The following is a 25,230-nucleotide window of genomic DNA, read 5'->3' as shown; positions in this document are numbered from 1 at the left end:
TTGGTTCGAGGTACCACCAATTCATGCAAACTAGAAGAGCGTAGCGTTCTTGAGGGAAAGTAAGGGATGAGGTTTTGGGTAAAGAATGCAGGTCCAACATTATGTAGAGCCTTGTATACCAGGCAAAGAGACTTAAACATAATTCTCTTTCTCACTGGTAGCCAATGGAGCTGTCTTATGGTGGGTGAGACCGATTGATATTTGGGAATGCGCCCTAGGAGCCTGGCGGCAGCATTCTGAATAGCTTGCATTTTCCATAGCACTCTCTCCTGGGCACCTAGAAACAAAGCATTGCAATAGTCTAGGGTCGACAAAACCAGGGAGCTCACCAACGTTTTTCCGGCACTCTCAGGTAAAAAAGGCAAGATTTTCTTAATGAGCCTTAGTTTATGGAAAGCTGAGGAGGAGATCTGGTTGGCGTGTGGTAGAAAGTTTAGGCGGTTGTCAAAAATGACTCCCAAATTCCTCACCTTGTTAGTCGGGTCCGGAGGCTGGCCCATGGATGATGGCCACCAAAGGGGGGACCACTCCGGGGATAAATTGCCAAAAATCACAACCTCCGACTTATCAGAGTTTAATTTCAGGCAATTCTGAGCCATCCAAATTCCAATAGCCAGCATGCCTTGGTTAAAGTCGTTGGCTATTTTGAGCCCGTCATTCTTGACGGCAAGGACCAGTTGAGTGTCATCTGCATAGGAGGTAAGGCTCATCCCGTATGCCCTGATGACTTTGGCAAGGTCCGACTCATAAATGTTAAATAGTGTCGGACTTAGGGATGAGCCTTGGGGAACTCCACATGGCAGTGACAGAGGGGAAGATTCAAAAGGTCCGACAGTGACGACCTGGGACCTATTTGCCAGGAAAGAGGCAAGAAGATTCTTAGCCTTGCCTCGAATGCCTATGCTCTCGACACGGTCAACCAAAGTGACATGGTCGACCGTGTCGAAGGCCGCCGATAAGTCCAACAGAATAAGAACAGCTGTGCCTCCGGCATCCCGGATGGATCTTATATCGTCCGCCGCTTTGACGAGATCAGTCTCATTTCCGTGGAATTGACGGAACCCAAACTGTGATTCGTCCAGGAGTTTGTGTTCCTCAATAAAGGATGAGAGTTGAGAGTTCATGATTTTCTCCACTATTTTTGCCATCAGAGGGAGACTGGCAATAGGACGATAATTTTTCAGTTCTTCCTTGTCGAGGTTAGGTTTCTTAAGGAGAGGTTTTATAAAGGTCTTTTTTTTAATTTTTTTTTATTTTTTATAAAGGTCTTTTTCAGTGTCTCTGGGAAGATGCCTGTGCAAAACATAGAGTTGCAGATTGCAGTCATGGCAGGAAGAACTGCTTCCATAATCGGTCGTAATACCTTCAAGGGGCATGGGTCTAGGGCCGAGCCCGATTTAATGGATGACACTATGTTCTGTACCTGCAAACAGGTGACCTCGTTGAACTGCAAAAATGTAGGACCCTGGTGGTATACTGTGGAGAGGAGAGGAGTTGGCCTAACGGCTAGGACGGTTGACCTCAAATCAAAGGAATCCGGTCGAGTCTCTGCAAGGACGCGCAACATCCTTTGATTCTGGGCAAATCACTTGATATCCCTGTGCCTAACAAAAATGAATGTGTCCTCATGTAACGCATCTGGTGCTCGTGTAAAGCGCTCTGATGCCCGATACCTTCGGATCTAGTTTACGCTATATAAAATTACGTACATTTAAAAAAAAATAATAATAATAAATACATTAAAAAAATGTCTGACCGTCTGTTAAGACATGCATGGATTTTTTTGTGTCATTGTGATAAATCACCTGGGGTTCTGATAGTGCCACTGTTCTGGGGTTTATTCTTTGCTTTTGCTCTTAGACATACTGTTTGTCCTCAATAAATAAATTACAAAAAAGATCTGGGCAAAATAATTTTGGAGTGGGGCAGGCCTTAGAAGTGTAGATTCAGCTCTGAACTGCATCTAGCCCTGCAAAGGCAAGGAGATCAGCCTCAGCTGCATGGTATACCGACTAGTACCAGGAAGGCGAGAGGCCTGGGTGTTGTCTATCCCTGGGGGTGTATGCTGTGGGGTCAGATCCAATGAAAAGACCCCACTGGTTGTAACCAGAACAAAGGGGTCAACAAGCACAATAACATAACTTACCCACTAAGCAGCTTGAAAGGAAACAAAGGAGTTTCTTGATGACATCCAGTAGTGGGCAAAGAGAAGTCCCCATTTAAAGGATGACTAAAGGTCTCAAAGGAGACAAAGATGTTAAAGCACTATGCTACAGAAAGAGAAGTAGACCATGGCAAGTCAGCGATTATCTTCCCAGATTTTCTACATAATTTCTCAAGGAGATTAAAGAAGAAATAAGCACAAGAAGGGACCTAATATAATGTCTTCAGGAGATACTGCAAAAGTCAACAAACTGGGCGCAGAGTTAATGATCTGGAGCAAATCTTGAATGAGATATTAAAAGAAATACATAATTTAGGAAAGAGAGTCTTAAATTGGACGATCGATACAACAAACTATTAGTCAAGCATGAAGACCTCAAAAATCGCTCATGGCAAAAACTATTAGAATAAGAAGCTGTCCAAGAGGGGCAGAGGACTCTGACATCCAGAACTTGTGCAAAGGCTTCACCACCACATAAGAAACAACCAGTGTACACACTAATCCTCTTGAAGCAGCACACAGAATGGTGGAGGTGGGGCTCAGTCAGGCGGCACTTCCAAAGATACTCACACTGGTCCATTTTTTTTTTTTTAAACCTTTATTTGACATTTTCAACCAGATACAGACACGGGCCTACAACCCCCAGGGCTGGCCGCTAAGCAATTGTAACACAATACTACGATCAAAACTTCAGACCCAGCCTTCCGGGGAACATATTTTTCTACATCCACAATGCGCACTGGTTGGAAGACATATCAGATTGGGAACAGGATACAAAAGGTTTCATTTTATAATATAAAATAGAAGGATCAGGTGCTATACAATATCTCAAGCTATGAAGAGGGGGCGAGCGAAATAGCAGTGTGTCCACAGTTAATTCGTTTTCATGTAGGTCAGTGGCGTTAAAGCAGACGACACCCGGATAAACAAGCATACTAATACAGTTCGCGCCAACATTTATGCCCGCCCCATGGCCCCGAAACATCGCGAGAGTTGAGGCACAGATGTGAAAGCAAAGATGGACCGAACAATGAAGCCACTACACTGACCCGGAAAAAGAGAAAAGAAAAGGCCAAAGAAGATAAGAAGAGAAAAAAAGGCCATAGAAACAAAGAAAAAACAAAACTCCCATCCCCCAGCCCCCCACCCTGCACCCCTGCAGATGACTACGGCCTACCCCCCTAGCAGCGTGCCCGTCGCCCGAGAACGGAAACCCGAAATATAGAAGAAACGGGGAAAAAGGAAAAGAAATTAAACCCCACCCGAAGAGGGGAAATGGAGGAGGGCTTTATTCAACGCACTCCCGGTCTCTCGCCCCCGTCCCAACCAACCCCGCCCGGATTCCGTTAATGCAATAAAACAATCCCGTTAACCATAATACCACAATGAACAACCCAGACAGCAATTTCAGCCTTGGCCCCGTCGATTAAATTCGCTGAGTCCGTCAGGGGAAGAAAGCCCCGTCCTCAAAATGTCAAAAGGTACACAGAAGTTGGCAGAACAGAGGTCCACAGATGAAAAAAGAACGGCAGGTCCAAAATTAGTCGGCTGGTACCAACGATGCCCCTCCCCGAAGCCAGGCTTTATCCCATCCGCCATCTTGATAGACCGACTGGGGAGGGGGTGTCGACACAGTCCAAAACAGGTCACAGTATCAATTGAAAGGATCCGAAGTGGGGACAGCATGTAAATGTTCCGACAGTTGCAGAACCGGGGATTCCAACGGATTAATTGAGTCACCAAGCACAGTACTTTCGGGTCGTTCCACTGCGATAGGGGCAAATACAGCTTCCAGCGCCGGGTCTAAGTACGCCACCGGGGCATCAATCGAAAGGCGAGCTGGCCGCCGGGTCTCGGGCGTCAAGTCAGGATCCGGTCTCAATCCTTTGATTCCATCCGCCACCAACAACAGGCTGCAGGTCTGGGATTTAACAGTCTCCTGAAGTGCCACAAGGGCCTCCAGCACCGTCCGCAATGACGGGCCACTTTGAGCCAGCTCCGTCAGCCTCCATTGTTCCTCAGGCATGGTGTTCCCCACAGTGAGGCGCCTTCTCCGGGGGAAGAGTAGGCGGAACAGGAATGAGCCATGAGGGACAGACTGGTAGCATGCAGTAGCGCGTAGTGAGATTCCAACCCAAGGGGCACCGGCGATATGAATGCCGGACCCCCGGTCCGGGACCCCCACAACACAGCGCCGTGCGTCACTCGTCACCTCACCTCATATAGAACACCAGGCAGCAGATGGTAGCAGAGCAATCCCGAAAATCCGAATGTTCCAGAGACCGGACCCACCCGCATTCATCAGTCCGTTGTTGTTCAACTCGGACCCGGCTAGGCCAGCACTCGAGACCCCGGCTTCTCGGCTGGGTTAGGCCTCAAATCGGTCCTCGACGTTACTCCGCTCCACGATGTCGGAGAAACTCCGGGATCACATCATCGGAGTGCAAATCAAGTCACACACACGGATCCGGGGCAGGAGATCAGGATAGGTGACAGGATAGTAGAGCGTAGGACGGAGGTCAGCGGAGCCGTGAGACTATGCGGCCATCTTGGTTGGTGTCGTAGCTCCTCCCTGGTCCACTTCTTTGATAAAGAAGGAAGAAATCATGTCTCTGATCTCTGCTGCGATCTGTGGAGTGTGTGGTCTACAAAGACCATGAGCTGTGGCTCTATAATCTCGCTGCGACAACACAGAAGTGGAGAAAATACCTCTAACAAATCACATACTTCTTACACAAATACAACATGCCTTATCAGTGGAGGCACCCTTTTAGACTTATCTTCACCTGGGAGAATAATATAAACATTACATTAAGACATTGGATGAAGCTAAAAAGTCCGCCCCAGAAAGTGCAGCCAACTTCTAGCCCAACATGAAGTACCGCTAGTCGTCGGTAACAATCAGCTTTCTCCCTGAAAAAATAGATCAAAAAAGAGAAACAACGCTTTTTGTGTGGTGGAGAAAGTACAAGGATCGGATCTTATCCAGAATATCACTGAGGCTGCACCAGGGAGAGATCAAATGAATACAGGAACCCCTGCATTGCCAAACTGAAAGCCAGGGGCCTCTGCTCTGAGTGAAGTAAGGGAGATATGAGTACAAGAGGGGAGGGCTTCAGATCGAATTTTGGTCTCAAGATCACCACAGTATGAAGGAGAAGACACTAAATTTCCTCTTTGGAAGTTAGCCAGTTATGGGGATGTTTGGAATTTTGTGGAGTGGACTGGTGTTATTGTGGTTGGAGTAGAGATGGAGGTTAGAAGACGACGGAAATGCAAACTCTCAAGGAAAAGCGAAAAGCATTAACACTATGTCGCCGATTAAAAAAGACCAGGCAAGAGTGATAAAGAACTCCCAATTGTATTTATTTATTGTTAATTTTCTTTTAGTCCTTGTTTTTTTCTTTAGTCTCCCTTTGGTTCTATACGTCTTGTTGGTCTTCCAGTTTTACTGCCCGTCTTCCTTTGTCCAGGGAATTCAGAAAAGTCAGTCGATGTCCATCAAGGCAAACAGGATGGACACAGGTAAGTGTTTCTAGCACACTTCCTATTCTTATTAGGGAAGGAGAAGTGAGGGTTCACCCAGGAGGTCGTCATCCACCACCACGTGTGTCTTTGGGGTAAAGGGGAGGTCTACGCATGTAGCAGTTCTGGGGGTTTGTTTGTGGTATTGATGGAGCAAGGATTAGCACATTAAGCGACTTGCTTGAAATCATGAACCTCGAAATAATAATAATTAACTAATCAACCTGTTTTGTTTTATTAATCTGCCCCTTGTCCGACATATGGGTGTCCGAGAGACGCTTGCTTATGTGTTTATTAACCATAATACGCTTACAACTTAAAATGGCAGCTGCTACGCGGGAATTTAGACTGCGCATGCGTCGGTCATACCCATGTGACGTGACGTATTCGATGTCTTGGTGGGAAAATAGTTGCACATGCGCAATGAAGCTAAGATGGCTGCTCTGTGTTCTCACATGCTCAAAGCTTGCATTGCCGCTTTCGCTAAGCTGTTCGTTCTGCTTAAAACTTAATGTTTTAGTCATTTTAAAGTAATGGGAGTAGTATAGTTGTTCATGGTATACAGTGAAATCATTTATTCTATGTTCTAAAACTGTTTCTTTTCCCTTTCATGTACACTTCGAAACTTGGCCTATTTATAAAACGCTGTACTACATTTTGAATGAAACTCCGTCTGCGTGAGATCTGCGAGTCTCCAGAGCAGATGACCTTTGAATCTCCGCCAAGGAGCTGATTGACTGAAGAGATGCTCCTGGGAACCTGAACTTCAACCCAGCTAGAAGAAGCTGAACTGTACAACATTTGAAACAAATGTATACAATATTATATTCACCATTGTTAACCGAAAAGCATATGTCATGAGAACCTGAAATTTAAGGGGCGGGAATGGAAACTTATAAAGAGCCTGAGAAAGTCTAGAAAATAGGTGGTGTGATGACCTGTCCTCCTTCTTTGTCCAATCAAAATTGGGGATCCTTACACTTGCAACATTGGGGGGTGGTACACTGACCTGAAAAATAGTATAACTAGCTTAGGTTTAGCTAGAGAAATTGTTCGACTTGTCCGAATAGCTGACCAGTCACTGACCCAATGCACTCAATAGGTGACTGAAAGCAGAGAGCTGCGAAGCACTTTGCTGGGAGGTTCGAGAAAACCCAATCGGGGTTTTGGGAAGTGAAAGTGCTGCGAAGCACTTTGCTGGGAGGTTCGAGAACCCAATCGGGGTTTTGGCAGATTTTTTGCAGAGAGGGAGTAGCGCAGGCATTGCAACCGAAGCTGCAGGTGTTGGTCGTAAACCAGGGGCGTAACACAGGCCCCGCAGCCCACGCGTTGCGGGGGGGGGGCCCCAAGCTCCAAGGGGCCCCCTCGGTACTGCACTCTGGTCAGAGAGCTCATGTTTGAGCCCGGAGGGGGCCCCTCCACGTACCGTGCAGGGAGGCCCTCTCAGTTTTCGTTACACCAGTGTCGTAACCTTTGGTGAACCCGGTCCTGATCCAAATTCTGAGGTTATCCTGTCCTGACTGTCCATGAGCTGCACCTGTTACTGGCACCTAAGTCCTTGAGGGTTCTTCCCGTCTTTTCAACTGACCCGTGGCCAGGGTTAGTCTTCACTCTATCCTAGGTAAATATAAAAAGTCTGTGTGGGTGATTGCATTTCTGAAATTGCATTTCTAAATTCTCGAATATTGCAAAGCTTAATTGGATATGTTCCTTTTCTTTGCCCGTCCATTTGAATGAGTTTTACTTTTAGCATGTTCCACTTTTCAACCCACCTTTAATAATACTAAATCATTTTCTATATAGTATATGGTCCTTTTTCACCCTCCCTGTTGTGGAGATAAACTGACTTTAATAGTATGTTCCAAATCTTACCTTCCCTATAGTTTGGAGCTAAAACTCTAAATTTCGTATATTGCAATAAGTTCTTCTTTAAACTGCCACTTTTAATTGCGAAAGTCTTTGGGTTTAGCATGTTCCTTTTCTTTACCCTCCTTTAATCAAAGTTGCGAAAGATTGTTATCTAAAGATAGTATGTTCCTTGTTCCTACCTTCCCCTCCAGTTTAAGTTTTTAAATGCTTAGCATACTCTATCCCTTGCATAGCTATATGCTGTTTATGATTTTAATTATAGATAGTCTAATTTGCTTTAACTTCTTGCTCATGAAATATGATAATGATGATGATTAGATACAATTTTGAACCTACCCAGAGTCTGTGTTTAGTTCATTTTTCAAATGTTATAAATGTTCTTGAGTACCTAACTTCAAAACTCAACTCCCTGATCCAATGTGTTTAGGTTCCTGGTATCTACATTGCTAGGTTATAGATATAGGAATTAGAAGTATAGAATCACAAATTATACTGATAGTAGAGCGTGAGTTACCTAAGTAATAATAGGTGGTTGTTATAAAAATTATGGGCCCAGGTGAGTATTCCTAACCGGGTGACCTGCGCGCTATATCAGTTTTCCCTGTCGTGTCTTTTGCCTCTCTGCTCCCGATTAACCCCTGGAATCGGACACGTACCTATGTGAGCCACGTTCTTCCGTGAATGTGGCGGGATGATTCGCTGGTTCGTTTGTCTCCTCGTTTGTCTTTGGACACTTTTCATCTGGGGTCTTCTCGCTTTTCCAGGGGGTTGCTCCACTCCCTTTTGCAGTTCTTTTCGCTGTTCTCAATCGTCTCGGCAGTCGAAGTCTTTGGCATCCTCAGTCACTGCCAGGTCTCTTCCGGCGTCTGGACTCTTCTTCGTGTGGGAAATGACAACGTTCTCGGGGGGGGGGGGGCCTGACAAAAGTTGAATCCCTTTAAAGGGGACACACCAGTGCATAACAGACTCGATTTCTCCACCGGTGTCTTGATCCTCTGTCCAGTCTCCAATGTTCGTGGGCTGTGAAAATAGAAAATGGTGTACACACACTACCACTCAACGTCATCCTTCTTTAGTTCCACGTCGGAAGTGCCCTCTCTGTGACACATTACTAGTTACACAGTGAGGGGAAAGGGAAAAAAGTCACAGAAGTTAAAGCACACAAGGGACACTGGTGAGCCAAAGCAATCAGTTATGGGTGAAGCTGACACAAGAAATGGCTAGGCTCACAGTGGGACCACTATCAAAATTGCAGACCTGAAAGACACATGGTAATAATAGTTGGCCTAAATGTAAAAGATCTCAATGTGCCTGAGCAAAGTGCAAGTAAAGGTTTGTCTTCTCCAGGAGACACATCTTTTATGGATAGACTGGCTTAGAATAAAACCCAAAGTCTTCCCAATAAAATTCTTCTCACACATTATGAATTCAGCTGGGGTAGCTGTGCTATGCAGCTGTTCATTTAACGCAGTTTCAAGGAAAGTAGGACAAGACAATGGAGTCAGAATACTAGGATTGATAGTACAAATAACAACTATCCCCTACACAATAGTTACGATTTATGCTCCTAGTACTAAAGAGGACAGCTTTCTCAAATCAACAATTTCAGCAACCTTTGACTTGATGAGGGCGTGGTGATAATAGAAGTGCATCTTAACCTGATTATGAATAACGTATTGGATCATTCCCAGCACAGATATGATGGCGGGAACTTTATGGAATGGCTAGAAGTGGTGGGGCTGGGAGAAGCCTGAGGGGGAACTGGACTACACTTATTACTCTTACACCATGCGGTTATCACTGAAGACACTTCCATAAGTCGTATCCCCCTCCCCGACAATGCACCAGTCCCACAGTTAATACCTCACAATACCCCATCTGTGATAGCCCCTGGATACTCTGAGAATTCCTTTTACACGATCCAGCAGTCTGTGAGGAGCTCGAAAAGGAGATAATCCAATTTCATTGTGAAAAACAACATGATGGATATTTCTCCAGCTTCATTATGGGATGCCGTCAAGCTGTCCACTTGGTCATTTTTATTTCAGTGGCATTATGCCTTGAAAAAGCTGGAGGAATTGCGAGAGAAGCATTGGTATCTCAGCTCTCCAACATGAAGAGAGAGAGCACAAACGCTCAAACAAATCTGGTGTAAAATCCTAATGCTGCTCTGCTCTCTTTCATGAACCAAACAAAAATATTACTCTTTGCGCAATAGAAGTAGTAAACCCCAAGCCTCTCAGCTAAAGGAAAAATGTCAAAGCGGAAAGAGTGAAGCAATCATAACTCCTGGGGGGAGAAGGTTGCTATTAAGGATAGGGTCATAGCTGAATCATCTCAAGACTTCTACCAGACTTTCTCCAATAGAAAAACACATACTTTTCGAACTTCAGCAATGTTAAAACACAAACATTAAATAAATGGCATGTGTAGCAGTCACCCCACTGGTCTAGGAGTCCTTTGAGAACAGTAATGCTTCAGATGAAAACTGCCGCCCAGAGTGTCTTCCCTGAAATAGTTTTTGTGAGTTAGTTCAAATACCTTGAGGCTTATTATTTGATTGAAAGGAAACCACTGCAGCGTCCTAACCACGATGCAGTAAAACAAATATGCATAACTTAGGGAGGTACCTTACTCGTGCCCTTCCTAAATCTTTGTTTGCAGTGCCATCTATCGGCCAGTTTTATGAGGAGGTCGTTGTTCGTGTAGGTCGTGGTTTAGGAAGTCGTGGTTCATTGGTTGTTGTTTAACCCCTCCCCTGCTGATGACGGAACCGCTCCGTCATCAGCTACAGTTGAACTGTGCTGATGACGGAGCAGTTCCGTCATGGCCCGGCCGCCGCGCCTGCGCGACGCTGATTTCGCGCCTGCGCGGCAGTCTTAATGAGCGGGGCGGGTCATGACGGAACCGCTCCGTCACCAGCACAGCTCAACTGTAGCTGGTGACGGAGCGGTTCTGTCACCAGCATGCGGCGGCCGCCCCGCCCCTTTAGCGCTGCGGCGGAATAGCCGCCGCAGCGAAAGGGTTAAGAATCGTTACTTACAACACTCGTTGTTAAAGATTCGTTATTAAGGCTGTTTCCCGGTAGAATTACTAGATGAACTAATCACAACAGAGGAAGTTATTGAAATTATCATCAGACTGAAATTGGGGACGGTGCCGGGTCCGGATGGGCCCTCGTCTACCTTCTACAAAATGTACTGTCATAAATAGCTTGGATACTAACAGACTGTTCAATGCATTCAGAACATCAGCTGAGGTGACAAAATATATGAGGAAGGTGGCTATATTGTGCTACCCAAGCCATGGAAAACCACTTGTTTAATTTATCCTACAGGTCTGTTGCACTGCTAAACTTAGACATAACACTGTTCACTTTTTAGAAGCACGACTAGGTCCATTACTACCTGAGATAATAGAACCTAATCAATCAGGCTTCATAACAAGCCACCAATGCTGAAACAACACCAAGATACCCATACAAGTCTTGGACCACACCCAAACAAAGCATAATAGCTTCCTTGTGCTCTTGATCGATTCTGAGAAGGCTTCAACAGAGTCAATTGGACATTTGTGACCCAGATACTACGTACAGTCGGCTTCGAACACCTCTTTCAAGAATGGACACTGGAGAGCTGCAGTTCTCCAAAAGTGTAATGCATAACATAACTGACAGCAGCATAGAGGGGCACTAGACAGAGTTGCTCACTCTTGCTATTCTTCTTCGATTTAACTCTGGAGCTGCTGGCTACTGCTGTTGAAGGTAGGGGCAAAATAAAGAAAATTTGAAACTCATGATATACTTTAGCTTTCATATCTCTCCTGTTGGAGAAATTTGAAAAATAATGGTCCTTATCAGGCTTTAAAATTAATATTGCAAAATTTGAGGTTTTACTTATTGATCCAGCAAAATGAAAGCCTTAGGAATCTCATTCCATTAGCATGGGATGCCATGGTAATATCTTACTTTGGAATTGAACTGAGCCTTACCACCTCACCAGTAGTTACCCTCAATTACTTTTGACTAGTGAAAAAAAGTAAAACAAGATCTTCAGAACTTGTTGGGGAACTAAGGCTGGACAGAGTTGCCATGACTAAAATGATCATCCTATCGAATATCCTATATCTGTTTTGGGCCATCCCTCAGGCTATCCCAAGTAAGATTTTAAAACAACCTCAATTAAGGAGGGGTTTATGGAGGGACAGAATACTTCAAACACCCAACCAAAAAAAAGTAAACATATCGCTATTCGCAAACTATGCTTCTAAAGTTACTACAGCCCTAACAGTGGCAAAACATTAAGGGGCATATTCTCAAGGACCTATCTCTGAGTTATATGCAATTTATTGCAGCCAAAGTGGCGATAAATGTAACACCCAATTCACAAGCTGATGCTAACAGCCCATATCGCCAATTTACCTGCGATAGCAGCTGCAAAAAACATCGCTACCGATGACCCGGCAACTAACACTAATGAGATGCAGAGTAGGCGTTCCCGTGCCAAAAACCACAACACCACTCCGTAACATTCCCAACGACCAGCCAGATCAGCGATAGGATCACAAAACACGCGATAAGGCGCGTTAGCAGCAGGAAATTAAAACCCTGCTCCGGCCTAGTGTAAAGTCGGACGACAGCCTGCACCACAAAAGGGAGCCCAGAGCCACACCTGAAAGGCAACAGATGCCAGGGAGCCACTGATAATGCATGCCAGAAACCCAAGAGGGCCACAACACCCACTGCCACCACCCCCAGGACCCCCCCCCAATCACCCCTCAGCCCCCCCCGCAAAGACATGTCACATCGACTTCACAAAATCATGTACCAAAAAATCTGCATGATGTCGCACTTCATGCATGTGACGTCACAAAAATGAGCATCACACAATCACCTTCGAATTACCAAACGAAAATGTATTCAAACAAACACAGGAGAACATGGATGAAAATACATGGCGGCTCCCCTCGGGACAATCTGTTGGTCACAGCCTGCAAGACAAAAATCCAGATAAGACGGTGTGTCATGCTCCCATCAAAGACAGAGAGAGAGCGGAGTAGAGAGAGAAAGAGAGAGAGAGAGGAAGGCGGAAAGAGAGGGAGGGAGAGGAAGATGGAAAGAGAGGGAGGGAGAGGAATACAGAAAAAGAGGGAGGGAGAGGAAGACAGAAAGAGAGGGAGGGAGAGGAAGACAGAAAGAGGGAGGGAGAGAAAAACGGAAAGAGAGGGAGGGAGAGGAAGATGGAAAGAGAGGGAGGGAGAGAGAAAGACGGAAAGAGAGGGAGGGAGGGAGAATGGCGGAAAGAGGGGAGGAGAGAGACACAGAGAAAAGTAGAGAGGGATGGAGAGGGAGTGCCGACACAGCGCACCCAGGCATCACTGCTCACTTGCTGCCGCCGGTGTGTCTCCAACCACGTGCCGGTATGTAGTGCAGTTCACCAGGTCCCTCATTGACACAGATCCCTCATCTGAAACAGAGTCCAGATACATGTATGGCAAAGTACAAACAAGTGCAGATGGCATCATCGCCTGTCTGCCCCTGCACACCCAGGCAGCTGCACCCCAGCCCCTCCCTCCGCCCAGCGGTGCAAGCCTGACCCTGCTCATCCATGCAGCTGCACCCCAGCCCCTCCCACCACCCAGCGGTGCATGCCCGCACCTGCGCACCCTGGCTTCACTGCTCACCTCCCGCCACCGGCGCGTTGCAAAGAGGGCCCACCACATACCGCTGCAAGCCCCTAGCTCGGGCCCGCAAACATGGCACCGTCCACATCATGCAGCCCGCTCTGCAGGCCACCAGGTCTCACATTTGATTCTGGGACTTGATATCGCTATGGCCAAGGACATATCAATGCAGAGGGCATCCTTGCAGGCTGCACACCCGCTCAGCCCTTTAGGTGCCACTAACTCTGTGATCCACGAGGCACCACCACATGGTGGTAGGCACGCACTGCCTAGCAGGGCACACAAATCTTCAGCAGTCTGGACCGCCAGGACGGGGCATCATCGCAGGCTTCACACCCGCTCAGCACCTTAGGTGCCCCTACCTCAGGGCACTGAAAGTCACTGTCCCATGGCGGTGTGCCTGTGCCGGCCGCAGTGTGCCCGGGGCCACCAAGTCTGTGACCCGCAAGTCATGGACCCTCTATGATTGAGTATCGATGTGTGGTCGCCATCAAGTAACCTCCGGCCCTGGGGAATGTGCTGTGGCAGGGCCCTAGGCCCACATGCATACACGAGAAGCACACAGACACACCCAGAGAAAGAGTGGAAATGGCGTTGAGCACATGCGCCCGGCCATTTTTATTGACAGGGTCACATGTCCTGTGACACGCGTGCTGGATGGGTGTGGTGTGGGTGTAAACCAGCCATGAGGGAGTGGCTGTGGCATGCTGACAACTAAGCCTGTGATCAGCAGATCACTACAGGGAAGACCTGGGACATATAGCTTTGTCCCCCCCGTAAGCGTAGTGGGCTGGCCTCGCGTGTGCCAGTCCAGCGAAAGGGTATAAACAATGACCCCGGGGCTCTGGGCCTGGCTCCGTACTGGGCTGGACAAGGAAGTAACTAATGCGTGTATTCCTGTTGTAGTGCCGGCGCCACCCGGACAGCATTCGGTAATGTGTCTCCCTCTGACCCAAGTCCAACGACATGAGCAACTTGGACCTAAGGGGGAATCACTGACCCTACATTCATCCATACTGCCGCACTTTAAAGATCAGAACCATGACACATCTGTGTGACAGTGAATGTTTAATGCACTTTCAATGGAGTGTTGCAGCTGGAGTGTGAGAAGTTGGCTTGATATATGATGCTCACTAGTTCTAGTGATCACCTTGTATCAGTCCAAACAAACCTATGGTGATTGGTTGTAAGTCAACATTATAGACCAGCTATCCTAATGGTAGCATGGACAAAGCAGTGTTAGGCTAAACTCTTTTGGCATGTGAAGCCAGCTGTTTTACCACGTATAACCCCTTGAATAGCAGATGAAAGGACACCACACAGGTTGTTATGAAAATAAACAAGATATTTATTAATAACAAACACCTCTGAACTCTTTATGAGATCAGAGGGCTAAGCACATGACAAGACTCTTAGGAAAAATACATTTAAGTTGCACGAATTACAGTGGTGCCCTAGGGGCACGTGAAACCATATACTAAGTAAGTGGGTTGAGAAAGTCGATAGAAGGAATGGAGCTGTCCAGAGGCTGTAGGATCGCTGGGACTACACTACCCTAACCTTAGGTAAGTAATAGGAGGCCCACGGGACGCATGTGCAGAGTGTGAACTCACACTCAAGATGCGTAACAAAGTCAATGGACAGTACTGTTTACGAAAAAGGTGAGTACGGACAGTTCTGACTAGTTCGGACTAAAACGACTGTGAAACTGGACACTAGGAGAGTCAATCTACCCTTGAGCACCGAAATGCTCTTGTTACCTCACCCACGGGCTGCGGGTGCATAGGTGTGAAAGTGCGTCGGGTTTCTGCGTTGAAGTCAATGGAGCCTTGAAGAAAAGATGCTGCAGGCGACCAGGAGGAAGCTGTCTGGATGGATCCAAGGGTGGATCAAAGAAGATGGATACCTGAAACCAGAGGGGACAATGTTCACAGTCACTAGCCAGTGACTGGAGTGGAACCAGGAAGGAACCAGATGCTGTCGTCGCGATCAGGTGAAGAGTGGACACTTGACTCTGCAGCCACGTGGACCAGGAGGTGTCTTCGATGACCAGGATGTAGGCACGAGCTGTCCCACGCAGGCTCTCGCTGTCGGCGGTGTTGGTTCCGGATTCAGCGTCAACAGGTCTTGGCAAAGGCAACCCACGCAGTGAGTGGAAAAGGCGTCTGGTGCGGACCAGGAGGGTCTGGGGTGCTTCTCCTTTGCAGGGAAGCAAGGGCCAGTCTGGAGCAACCAGACCAGCGGTGTAGATTTCAAGGATCGTCGTCTAGAAGGCCACTAGCCAGCCGGCAAGTGGCCAGACAACGCGTCGAGCAGCAATCAAGCAAAAGGGCCCCACACAGATCTTGTGGATGCTGGAGGGCTGATCTTCTGTGCAGGAGCTGTTCGGGGCTGGGGCTTCTCAATCCCCAAAGCACTTTGTCGAGGATACCTCAGAAGTTGTGCTGGAAGCGAAGTGCAGTTTCTTCAAGATGGCCCGTCCCACGTGTCTCGTCGCACCCACGGATCTCAGCTGTGCTGCAGATGTGAGTTGAGGTCGGAGAGGTCTGGAAGTCCGGGTCTCGTCGGGCTCTGAAGTCTGGATCCACTCGGGAAGACGACAAAGTGAACCGCTGAAACGCTTGATGGTGCCTGCTTGTGCAGGGTGGTCACTCCTTGGCCACAAGGGATATTTCTTCAGTCTTCTGTGGAGCAGAACGTCGAAGTCCAGAGTTTCTTCCTGTAGATTCAATTCAGGATAATCTAATTTGGAATGGGACCAGCTCCTACCTTTATTCTGCTAAAGGGGGCTGTACTATCACTAGGTCCCTCCTATGGGTAGGACCAGGAAGGGGGGTGGTTACACCCCCTATCCTTTGTCCAGTTTTGCGCCAGAGCTGGGGCTGGAGTGCCCCAGCAACTGGTTTGAGCTGGTGTATGCACAGGGCACCTTGTGTGCCCCAGGCATGTCTCATTCCTTTCAGGCCTGTCCTACCCAATACACAAAATCCTGTCTGGGGTGGTGCTAGCACCTCCCAAGGCAGGAAACCCTTTGTCCAGGCCTCCCTCCCTGGAAGGACTCCGAGCAGCAGGAGGTCAGACTTGTGTCTGTGGTGGCAGCATCCATTTTGTGATGCTGAGGCTCAAGTTAACTTTAACCGAGGTTCACAGTTACATACATGTCGTGTCCCTCTAAAAGGGTGGAATGCTACCCCTGTCGCCAGAAGTGGCGAGGGGGTAGTATTCCAATTAGTATGACACCTTACTCAACATGTTTTGATAATGCTATGCCAAAGTTAGCAATAACCACGAGGATTATAATGCACTTAAGAGTATATGGTAAAGCGTTATCATGGAAACAGCTAAAGGACTTGGTTCCGAAAGCTGCAGACAGGCTAAGCTCATGCCAGAGCACTATCTCACATAATTCCAAGCACTCTGCCTCTAGGATTGTTAAGGCCTGCCATAGGAGTGACTTATAGGAGTATATGTGTCCATTTTAGGTTTAGATATAGGTATACTATATCTAAAGCAAAGGGTGATTACACCACCTTGCCCCAGCTGATTGATCAGCCAGTTGTGCCAGATTTGGATGGCCAGCCATGGGTGGCATAATACATGCTGCAGCCCCTGGTAGGCCTTGGGTTCACTGATGCCCTGGGTACCTATGGTACACTGTACAAGGACTTACAAGAGTGACCCAATACCAATTGGTAAATGCACCTAAAGTACATGGATGTCAATTTAGAGAGAGAACCGCTAGGCTTTGGGTCTGATTAGCAGGCCCACAGCCAGGGAAAGTCGTAAACCAGTGCAGCAAAAAGCAAAAATCTGGGGTGACCGTAGGATTGCAGACCCTACTCTCCTACATGGAGCAGTACAGGGCCATGCAAACCCCACATACCAATCAAAGCCCTTGGAAGGCCAGCCATTGTTCTGCAGGGAATGACAAGTCCAAAGGTAGAGGAAGAGTTCAGTAAACAGCCTGAGTGCTGTGCCATTGGCGATCAAACAGAATATGGCAGTCCATTTCGAGGTCCAAGGTGAGTGTTGCATTGTGTATCGAGAGACAGTGGAAGGTGATGATGCAGAGTGCAGAAGCAAGCAGAAACCGGCCTTATGGCGGAGATAAATGCTACTGCGTCCTTCTTAGCACTAAGGCAGTCTCTTCCTAATCTTCGTCCTCTGCTGTTTCATGTGCGTCACGTGTGGGTGGTGGTGTTGTCTCCAGCACTGTGTGGCACTGACACTTAAGGGGCGGAAATGTGGATGTAGTGGTAGCAGCAGCATGCATCCGCGCCAGGCCTTGTGGCAGCAATGCCGTGAGGATGGTCCTGAGGTCATTGAGAAACCCAGCTACCTCTCGCTGATGTGCAGCCATTGCAGCCACTCTTTCTGCCTGTGTCCGCTTCATGATCTCCATTAACCTCTGCATGTGTTCCAACTCCGGTTTGACATCGGTAGGGCCACTCTGACTGGACAGTTGTTCTAGTCTCTGAGTCAGGGTTCCTGCCATGTCAGCCATGGTCCATTGGAGGGCATGGTGCGGACTGTGGGTGTCCTTTAGAGACCGTGAGTGGTCCCTGATGGGATTTAGATAACCACGTATGGCATCTAGTTTAGCTGCCATGAGGCCGAAACCCACCCGCACCTGTTCAGCCAGATTCTCCTGGCACCCATACACACGGCGTTGGAAGGCCATGTGTTCTTCGTGGGGGTCCTAGGAGGCAGCAGTGGTGGTGGGTGCTGCCTGCTGTGTGGAAGGTGCAGGGGGTGGGTCTCCTTGCTGGGCTGCCCTGCTCCTGGAGCTAGGCTGCGGAGGCTCTCCACAAGCTGTTGGAGGGCGCCGGAGTCGAAGCTGTGGTGGTCCTCTTCGTCATCAGAGAAGAGAGGATCAGGCTGCTCTGCAGGAGGTGTTCATTCTCTCTCTGCAATGTGAATGGGCGCACATGCAAATTGTGTGTTAAAAGTAATCATTTAAAAAGATGTCAACTTTAAACGTGAATATGTAAACTGGAGGTGTATGTGCCCGGCCCTATGTAGCCCCACACCCACTCCTTGACTGTAAGGGGGCTAAAACTTCAAAACTAAGCATTAAAACATCAAGTGATCCTAAAATCTCAAAAATATTTTGCCCCTTAATAATGAAGGAGAAAAGGAAGCCAAAATGCATTTAAAAGTCTATTTAAAAATACAGAATTCACATCTGAATGAAAGATCAATTTATATAAATAGCTTGCCTAATAAAAAAAAAATCATTCGGATCTGCATAATTGTTTAAATGTTCAGAGAGTTATATAAAACAATATTGTTTTCAGCTTCTGCAGACGATATTTCCATTGGCACCCCAGACACAAATTCCAAAGAGCAAACATGGTCATATCCAACCCAATCAGCAGCCACTGAAGGTGTGACAGCCAATAGTGCATCCGCAGAGGACGAGCCAGGATCCAAAAATCCAGGAAACGAAGCATCCACAGAAGGATAATAAAATGCCTTTTGCAGCAACTGCAATTGTGAGCACATCTTTGCAGGTTGGTTCTTAATGGACCCGTCAGCAGTTCCATATCCATTGATTGGACCAATTGCATATTTCCATAGCACACTCAATAGTGCACTGCAGACAGCGGAATACATGGGTGTACACTATGTAACCATATAGGGCAAAAGGACAAGGACCAGTTGTCATTTAGCTCCTGAAGTAAGGGTGCACCAAAATACTGCATCATGCGTTCATGACACAGTAGCACATGGGACAATGTTATTCCCATTTGGTCGCGTGTTGGAACATCCATTCCGGAGGAGCAAAAAAATAACCAAGTTCCCAGCAATCAGAAACAGGACAAGTGGTATGCCTCTAAAAATGCTGGACTTTAAAGCATGTATGAAAGATTGTACCACTACGAAGACAGTCTGGAAAGTACTAACACATCCAGACTCAATCGCTTTAAAATGTGTACTACTCCTGCAGTATTTGAGGCCTTAAAAGTGCTGTGCACAAGTTCTCTGAAATGTTGTGGGAGGTTAGTGCGTAGTAGTGACTGTATTTCTGAAGAAGACCCTGCAACTTGAAGATTAAACGTCTCCCAAGCAGATGTTAAGGAGACTTCCTTCTAAAACAATAAGGCTTTCAGTCTGCTCAGGCCGTCAAAGTTCAGGTCAAATATTGAAATTGAAGGCCAAATTGTCACTTCTGTAGCTGTACTGGCAGGTGTAAAAAACACATTTGTACAACGGGTCATACCCCTGGAAACTATCACCATATAGGGCACTCCTGGTTTCATCCCTTAGCAACCTTGGTCCTTCAACATCAAATAACTTCGATTCAAAAGTAATCTGAATGCCGGACGAATTACAGCAGCTGGAGAACCCTTGAGATAACATGCTAAGTTTGCGTTGGACACCTTACATGATCCGTGAAGTGTAACCTCCTTACAAACCAGAGAATGAACCAAAGTGTTCTCGCAGCATGTAATTAAAAAAAAGAATGGTGCCCCCCTTTCTACCCCTATACCCAAAAGATAGGAGCATGTGTTGTGTACAAATCTCTCCCCTAATGCTTCATATCTGCCTACTTGACAGTGTTGTAAGCAGTTTGTAAAATGGAATAGTGAAATCGTCAGAGATATAAACCTATGAAAGATCCAATCGACTGAAGGTGCTTCTGCCACAGTGAATGGTAATTTCTCTAGGTGTTCTGTTTAACATTGTGTATGTCGCATCCTTCTTCGCCATCATTTTCAGTGTTCTTGTTAAAATATAGGTCAGAAATAAATCAGTTGTGTTCAAATGCTTCCAGGGCATGTAACCATTGCACAGAGTCTCTAATGTCCAGCTTAATAGCATGATGAATCTAAGGTGACTCTGTCCACAATCGCTGATGACACAATTTTGCTCAGGGAATCCATTCTAATGGATAAAGTAGTCATACCATTATCAACTACTGCTAGAACCTTTTCTAAATGTATTCTGTCAATTTCATGTATCAGCTCATCAGCTTCCTGCTGTGAAACCTTCCACACTCCATTGTACATAGCATTACAAAAAACGTTTCTGACATGGCTTTCTAGGACTTAACAAAAAAATCCTGTAAATCCAGGTCATCAGAAAGGAGAGACAAGTGTTCTTTCACCTCATGTCATGTAGAATGTTAAACCCATTCAAAGCACAATTTTACCACACTATATGTTGTTACTGTCGAACTTGCCAGTCTTTAGTTCCCCACACAGATTTTAACTTAATATTGTCTTTCCAAAAGTCATATCCTTGTATTGACAACTGGGAAATGATCATTTTTGTTTGTGTTGGTTAGCATGTTTTTCTTTTCATGAGAAGGGAGAACTTTGTATTCTCCAGTATTAGGGGTGTCTTTCATAGATTCAAATGCTTGAATAATTACCCGTCGTCGAAGTGGGAGTCCCATGGTACATAAAATAGTAGTAGAAACATATATACATAAAGTACATAAATATATACCTAAATATATAAAAGATATCAAAAGAAATAAAACCTTAAAGTACCATAAAGCAACATTAGCCCATAGAAAGCATTAAGGGAGAGTTCACTTTAGCAACATATCAATGTCATTATTATAGTCCAAACTCCAGCCAATCAGGCTGTACCACCCTCTAGAACCTTCTCCTCAGAAGCTCAAGCCCTTAGAGTTTCTACCGCACGTTGTGTGAAGGGAGTCTCCCTGAGCTTTGCACAGTTTCTTCATTCTCAAACCTTCAATCTTATACAAAGAATTTATTCAGGCCTTGTTCTGCCTGTGGTAAACTTCGCCTTTTCCATGAAGACCCACATAAAAGATGCATCTACTGTCTGTACCCGGATCATGAGGTGAGGAGTTGTAAGTTTTGCAGGACTTTTTCTTCAAAGACCCCAAAGGACAGAGAGGCCCGTCTTCTTCTGTGGCGACAGAGGTTGAAGACTTCAGACAACCCAGTTTCTGATATTGAGAGTGTGTCTTCCTGCCATTCTAAGACCCCTATGAAGCGTCGGTCAAAGACCGAGCTTCCTTCTCCATTTCTTAAAAAGATGAAGCTTGTGGACGCTCCCAAGTCTGTCTCCCCACGGGATCTGCCTGCCTCTACGCCTACGGGGCCTGGTTCTCTGGCGTCGCAGTCCCATTCTGTGCCCTCGTCATCTATAACGAGTGCCAGCCCGTCGAGGAGCTAGTCGACGCACCCGTCGACGACGACTAGATCCGTCGACGTTGTGCCTACTTCGACGACGACTTGTTCCATGTCGACGAAGACGACAACGACGGCGACGACTACGTCTACATCGTCGTCGACGCTCCAAGAAGCCAGGCCTATATCGTCCATTGTGAAGATCTCGTCGACGGCGAAGAAACCTGTCTCGTCGACGGCCTTACCAAAACGTCACCAGTCGACGAAGGCTTCGTCGACGCCCCACTCGTCGACGCTACCAGCTTCGTCGACGGCAGCCTCGTCGACGTCGAGTGCCTCGTCGACATCCACCTCGTCGATGGTAGCACAGTCGACGTTGAAGACCTCGTCGACATCCACCTCGTCGACGGTAGCACCGTCGACGTTGAATACCTCGTCGACGGCTGTCACAACTTAGTCGGCGGCGGCGCCAACTACGACGACGACGAAGGCCTCGGCTCCGTCGATGGCACCCGCATCCTCATTGAAGAACCCCTCGAAGACGACTTCGACGACGAGCACTTCGACGGTTCCGTTGACGGAGCAGTATTCCCTGGCAACTGCAACCTCCTTCACAGTGGTGACGGCTGTAAAACGTCCGGCTCCTCTGTTTTTGAGTCCTATTCAGCATGGATCAGGTCCCCCTGCTCAACTCTTTGCGTCCGCAGAGGAGGACTCTTCTGAGGGCTCTTACTCCGATGACGCCTTTTGCCCTGCAAGTAGCCCATTGGAACTACATATAAAGTATCAGGACTACGATGATGATGATCATGATGAAGGGGGATCGCATATCTCAGTTCGAGATGACCAGCTGGATGTTAACCACGAGGTTCCTGTGGCACAGATACCAGTGACTCTGATCCCTAAACTTCAGCACATGCTTGACGATAACAATCGTCGGTTTCCGCCTTCCCCTCAGACCTCTCCAAATCCGCCTCCTCACGCACGGGAGTCACTTCCAGCTGCACAGGCACGTTTACCAGTTCCTCAAGCTCCTGATACTGATGATGATGTTCGGAATGATACAGATGACGCTGTCCTCGCGGATTGGGACAACGATCGGGCCCAGACTCCGTCTCCTCCTCCTACCTCTCCTCTGGCTTCTCCCCCAGTGGACATTGGGGGTTTCCACCTTTTAATGATGAGAGCTGCAAAGTGTTTCCACTTGCCAATAGAGGTCAAACAACAAGACTGCTTTCTTTATGACTTCAAAGATCAGCCTTTAAAGCAAGTGCATACTATTCCGATGATTTTATTTGGCAGTAGGGGCTCAAACTCATGGAGCGACCGAACTCAATCCCGGGCGGGCTTTCACGCCTCGACAAGAAGTATAAGGCGCCAGGGGATTCGCCTGCCTGCCTTGTGTCTCAACCAAAACCGGACTCAGTCATTATACAAGCTGCCCAGAAGAGGTCACGTAATCCGGCTTTTCCTTTAACATCCCTGCCGGATCAGGAAGGTGAATTCCTTGGCCATCCTTGGCCGATACGACCGTCAGATGTGGTCGGAGATTGCAGCTTTGGTTGACCTCATTCCTGAATCCGCCAGGGCAGAAGCACAAAAGATTGTGCAAGAAGGAGAGAGGATATCCTCGGAAATTATTGACTGTGGCATAGATCTTTCCTCAAAGGGTTTCAGACAGCTGGCAGGTGCTGCAGTCTTAAGACGGCAGGGCTGGCTCAAGGCTACATCTTTTCGGCCTGAGGTACAAGCAAGGGTGCTCGACTTGCCTTTTGACGGTGAATCCCTCTTCGTCAAGCATGTGGATGACGACTTAGAGTTCATCAAGAAGGATACAGACACTGCTCGCGCCCTGGGTTCTCTCCAGTACCGGAAGCAGCCATTTCGGGGAGCACGTGGTAGGGGCACATCCTCCAATTTTTGAGGCTCCTCCCAGTACCGCTCCTATGGTGAGAACAAGCAACGCTACTCCTATCAGCAACAGAATAGTCAGTCTGACTTCAGGCCTTATAGGAGAAAATTCACCTACAGAGGAGGTGCTACCTCTAAAAAACAATGACTTCCTAAAGCCCACGTCTCATCCTACTCTGACAATTGGAGGTCGAATCTCCCAACACTTTTGCAATTGGTCAAAAATAACTTCAGATCGTTGGGTCTTGGATGTCATCTCAAAAGGCCACGCTCTCGAGTTTCTCAAGATCCCTCCAAACCGCCCTCCCTCTGGTCCCCCTCCAGCACACTTGAAGATCTGTTTGCACAGGTTGCAGTTATGATAAGAAAAGGGACAGTCAAAGTGGTTCCTCGATTACAACAGGGGACGGGCTTTTATTCCCGCTTTTTTCTTATCAGGAAGAAGTTGGGAGAGTGGCGCTCGATCTTGGACCTCCGAGCCCTCAACAAGTCCCAAACATTTTGAATGCTCACATTGCTGGAAATCTTGCAGTTCCTAAATCCCGGGGAGTTCCTCTCCACAATCGACCTCCAAGATGCTTACTTCCATGTGCCAATCCATCCAAAGCACAGGAAGTACCTTCCTTTCAAAGTAGGATCAAGACACTTTCAGTTCAAAGTTCTGCCTTTCGGCCTTCGTTCCACGCCGAGAGTCTTCACAAAGATCATGGCTCCGGTTGCGGCTTCTCTACGCCTACAGGGCATACATTTCTACCCTTATTTGGACGACTGCTTGATAAAGGCCCCATCCTTTCTCGCAGCAGAACGACACACTCAGACTTGCCTGTCTGTCTTCCAAGCCTTGGGTCTTTCCGTAAACCACTAGAAATCGCATGTCCGTCCAGCACAGCAAAGGGTCTTTCTGGGAGCATTAATAGACACACATCTAGCAAAGGTGTTTGTTTCGCAAGAGCTCCAAGATCACATTGCCAAACTGGTGGCTCTTCTACGCTCAAGAAGTTCAGTTTCTGTCCGGATGTTAAAATCCTTTCTGGGCATGGCTTCGTCCTGCATACCGCTGATCCCCAATTGCAGGTTGCACATGCGTGTCCTCCAAGAAGAATTGGACAAACAATGGTGGCAAGTCTCGGGGACATTCAACGACAAGGTCTTCCTGACCTCTTACATCCAGGGCGTATTGGAATGGTGGGCTCACCTTCCAAACATTACAACAGGGCGTCTGTTTAAGGAATCGACCCGCACGCTCACCCTTACGACGGACGCTTCCTTAGAGGGTTGGGGTGCGCACCTGGAAGGGTTGTCGATCAACGGCAAATGGACGGTCGACCAGCGCAAGTGGCACATCAACTGGCTGGAACTTTTGGCTATTTTTCTAGCTTTGAAGTCCTTTCGTCTGCTTGTGGAAGGGGAATCACTGTTGGTGTGTACGGACAACACCACCAGCATGCACTACCTCAACAAGCAAGGGGGTACTAGATCTCTTCTGCTCTCCAGACAGGCCCAACAGATCTGGGAATGGGCAATACAACATCGAGTCCAGTTTACTGCAGTTCACATACCGGGCATCTCCAACGCCCTTGCAGACTCTCTCAGCAGATCGGCCACAGACAATCACGAGTGGGAAATCCATCAGCCAACTCTGGAGTATGTATTTCGCCTGTGGGGCCAACCGGAGCTGGACCTGGTTGCAACGCCACTCAACCGCAAATGCCAGCGTTACGCAAGTTGGCATCCCCACAAAGGGTCAAGCGGGAATGCGTTTTCGATCGACTGGTCGAAAACATTCGCTTACGCTTTTCCGCCGATCCCTCTAATACCTCGCCTCCTGCACAGAATGAGAACACAGCCATGTCACATCCTGTTGATTGCGCCCAGGTGGCCGCGTCGCCCATGGTTTATGGATCTACTTCTTCTTTCCCAGTGCGATCCGGTCCCTCTTCGTCCCCTGCCTCACCTTCTCACCAT

This window comes from Lissotriton vulgaris, chromosome 1_1, assembly GCF_964263255.1.
Source record: "Lissotriton vulgaris chromosome 1_1, aLisVul1.2, whole genome shotgun sequence".
NCBI classification, from domain to species: Eukaryota; Metazoa; Chordata; class Amphibia; order Caudata; family Salamandridae; genus Lissotriton; species Lissotriton vulgaris.
The sequence above is the reverse complement of the archived record's forward strand: the minus strand, read 5'-3'. Positions refer to the sequence as shown.